Source organism: Mesoplodon densirostris, chromosome 5 (assembly GCF_025265405.1).
Source record: "Mesoplodon densirostris isolate mMesDen1 chromosome 5, mMesDen1 primary haplotype, whole genome shotgun sequence".
NCBI lineage: Eukaryota > Metazoa > Chordata > Mammalia > Artiodactyla > Ziphiidae > Mesoplodon > Mesoplodon densirostris.
In genome coordinates, this window is record NC_082665.1 from 38,085,850 (window position 1) to 38,089,554 (window position 3,705).

Here is a 3,705-nt window from a genome sequence, read left to right on the forward strand (position 1 = left end):
AGTTTGAACTTCCATTTTGACACACTTGGCACATTTCAGTTTTTTGTTTGCTTCTTGGTGGTTACTGGATATATTTCGAGGGAGTCCTCTACATCCTGCTCATACTTACAAGTTCAGAGAGTTGCAAATCAGTCTCAGGGTTAGAGGCCTCTCCCATGGCAATAGCAGCTTTAATGGGATTAAGGATCCTCAACTGAAATCAGGTTTGAATATCCCCTCCCCTTAGCTGTGTCACTAGGGTACATGGGTGTTTTTCCCTATATCCTGGAGTATAAGGATATTTTTGCAATATAGGTAAAGGCACTTTTAAAAATTGTAGTGAACCACCTGTTTTAGGAGTGTGGCCCTCAGCATGCTACATAGTGACTACTCTTCCTCCACATGGGAAACCACTGACTGGCTTGCACATTGCACAGGGTATCAGTCTCTCCCTTAAGCACTCTACAGGGTGGGGGTGAACGCCAGATTGAGACACACAATCATGGTCACAGGGTAAGAGTCATTGCTTTGAGCCTAGTGTCAATTATGGCTTATGTTAGAATCAAGACACATGATTCAATCTGAGATGCACAGATAGTTCCCAGCCAAGACACATGAACTACAGCCATTTGAAGGAGGCCTCCAATTCTCATATTACTAAATGCCAGTTATCAACACTTTTAACTTAGATCAGTTAAATCTATAAAAGAAACCTTGAGGGCTCAGTAAATGCAACACAAAGCAACACAGCTCAAAGCACAAACTAGCCAGCAGGCAACCCCTAAAAGTTCACACTTGCCAGCAGGCAACAAAACCAGTCAACAAGCAAAAGCATTAAAAGAAAGACCTTCCTGTGCTGGTCATTGTCTGGCCATCCCCCTCCAGTGCCAATCATTTTATTCACCCCACAGCGGTGGAATGAACCCTCCCCCTAAACTTTTGGTTAGGCTATTAAGACGTATTACGCCACATTCAATTAGGAGGTTTTTTTGTTTATTTGTTTCACAGTCAGTACCATATCTTTATTCCAATGGCACTAACGCAGCTGGAGGTGCTTAGAGAGACGCTGCACAAGATTTCCTACCTTCTAGTTTCTGTCCAAAGAGAATGTCTACCCGCCTGTTCGTTCCCTCTTCCTGGGGGAAAATCCCCTATGGTCCATTTACGCAATTAAACCTCTTACTGCGCCTATTTTTAAAATCTGTGGGGGTGCTTGAGTTTCCCTCTGAAGGAATGAAAGTCAAAGTATCGGGTGTCCCATCCCCTCCCTCAGCTCCATAAGCTAAATAAATACCTGCAGCGAGGGCACTTCTCTTACCTCTGAAATCTTGAAATGAACATCAGAAGAAATGGCATCAAGCGTTCCTGTTGAGTGCTGGCCCAGAGTACGCTCCAGAAATCTGTCAGACCTCCGTCACTGTGTCTGGACCCTCTCCAGGTGTCGTGAGGAGAATGCGAAGGCTTATTGTGGTAGATGTCGCGGCTGGGAGCTCGTGCTGCGCGAGTCCCGCCTACAATTTGCCCAGCAAGTCGGCCAGGGCTGGGAGGCCTTCTGTCAGGCCTTTGTGCTCGTCGGTCTCAGCCCCCACCTGGCTGGGGTTGCCGGTTCTGTCAAAGGGATCTCTGAGCAGGATCTGCCATTGGTCAAACACGCACTGCGGGAAAGCCCGGCCGCCGGCTTGGCGGTGAAGCCAAAGGATTTCGTTTTCAGGCACGTAGGCCTGCACCACAAACATGGGGCTTCCGGCCACCTGGAAGTCCTCAAAGACGTGTCCCTGCTTCCAGTTCAGGGCAGGATAGATGCCACCGACTAAGTGTTCTTTACAGGCGTTCCCACAGGAAGACGAGCTCCACGAGCTGGGGCTGGTCTGTCAGCAAGCCCCGCAGACGGAGCGCGGCCGGGCAGCGGGAATGATCCGGCCGCTCCCGCGCTCGGTGACGTCAGCGCGCAGCCTCATTATCGTGGATGTCAGAGCGCATGTCACGCAGGTGATTTTCCTCACACAGCCGCCTCCTGCTTGGTGGCTCCCTGGAAGCTGCGGCACGCTGTCCTTCGTCCCGCTGAGGTACTGCACGCCCTTGGCAGTGTATTTGAGGACTTGTCGGTGAGGATGTGTGGTCCAAAGCACCTCTTATTGCGGGCCTCGGCCACATCCCGCTCGTACTCCTCCGCCAGGTAGCGGGTTTGCTGCTTGACCTCCTGGCAGGTGGAAACCTCATCCTGTTAAGTGTCCTTGGCCAGGCCGTCAGGGAAGGGCCACACCGTTATGTACAACCCATTGTGCTTGTTGGGGGACCTGGACTAGCAGAGCACGTTCAAGTCTTCTCTTAAGGTCTCACGGCACAAAACAACTGGGTCGTATTTCTTGATGGGAATCAGACGCAGCCCTCCTCCGCGTCCTTCAGGTGAATCTCCAGGTGCTGCTCATCGGCCCCCGCAAAGATGTGCTCACCTGATTCCTCTATAATGCACTGCACTGTAGTGTCGGCCTCTTGGCCCCCCGCTTCAGACCCTCTACCAGCTTGGGCAGGTCAGCCAAGTACTTGGCCTCCAAGGTAATCCTGACAACTGGGGCTCACCCTGAACTTCATCACCTGCATGTTGTGGGCATATTCAGAAGTGGTGATGGTGCCCGTATTCACCAGGAACTGGTCGATGCCCAGTAGGCCCATAATGTTCCTCCAAGGCATGTCCTCATTGTGCTCCACATAACGTCCCATCGTAAGGATTATTCTCTGGATCGGCTTCAGGTACAGGTTTTCCTTTCTCTGGGGCGTGAAATTGGGGGCATGTATTGTGGTGATCATTTTGCATTGCATACAAATGCCGTATCCTTATGTCGTACACCCAAAACTAATATAATATTATATGTCAGTTATACCTTGATAAAAAATTATGTTTTTCCAAAAAAATTAAGAAGGTATGAAAAGGTTTATTACTCACATAATGAAACTTTCTTTAGAAAGCAGGGACATCTCCCAAGCAGGTCCAAAAGTGTCAGCTTGAGCAAAAAAGAGACTAGTTTGGCTTTTATTGTGATTCAGGGATAACATTGGAGTGAGCGTTCCTGTGAGTAGGCTAGGGTTTGCATGGTTTGAGTTTCTGGCTGTTGCCAAAGAAGGGAACACCTAGTCTTTCTCATCAGCTTAGTAAGTAGTGTTGCAGAAGGGGGAAGAAGTGGTTGAAATCTGTCAGCAGTTAAACGTCAAAAATGAAGTCAGAGTGTTTCATTAAAATGCCACATGAGTTCTCTACTTCAGGGCTTTTGCAACTACTACTTTATCTTCCATGAGTTATCTTTCTACTGATAAAAATATAGCAAGATGTTGATGATTTCTTCTGTTGTTCTATAATTGTGGCTTAAGCTGAGAATAAACTACCTTAAGTACGTCACACTTTGAATTCAGAGAGCCACCAGAAGTTGGAATTATTGAGAGGTGGAAGTTAGAGAATGCACATGTGTCAACCCTACTCATCCCCACCAATTACTGTAGAATGCAGATTGCCAAATAAGAATGTGATTGGTGTCTGGGGAAGATTCTTGTTCATGGAAAGTGAGCCTTTCCCACTTTGAAGACATGGAAGTGAGGTTTATGAGTTTTGCTTCTAAAAATTGGTAAAGCCTTCAATAAGGGGAAACATTTTTCATTCTTTGTGCCTTTGCTTAGGAGGACTTACTGATATGGTCTTGTGCTAACAGAACAGAAGAATAGGAAGGAGAGCAA

General features: G+C 47.7%; 1 pseudogene; it reads right to left on the reverse strand.

Annotated features, from left to right (window-relative positions):
- Positions 1 to 1,490: 1,490 nt before the first annotated feature.
- On the reverse strand, positions 1,491 to 2,787 carry LOC132490429 (elongation factor 2-like; annotated as a pseudogene).
- Between the last annotated feature and the right edge of the window lie 918 nt (positions 2,788 to 3,705).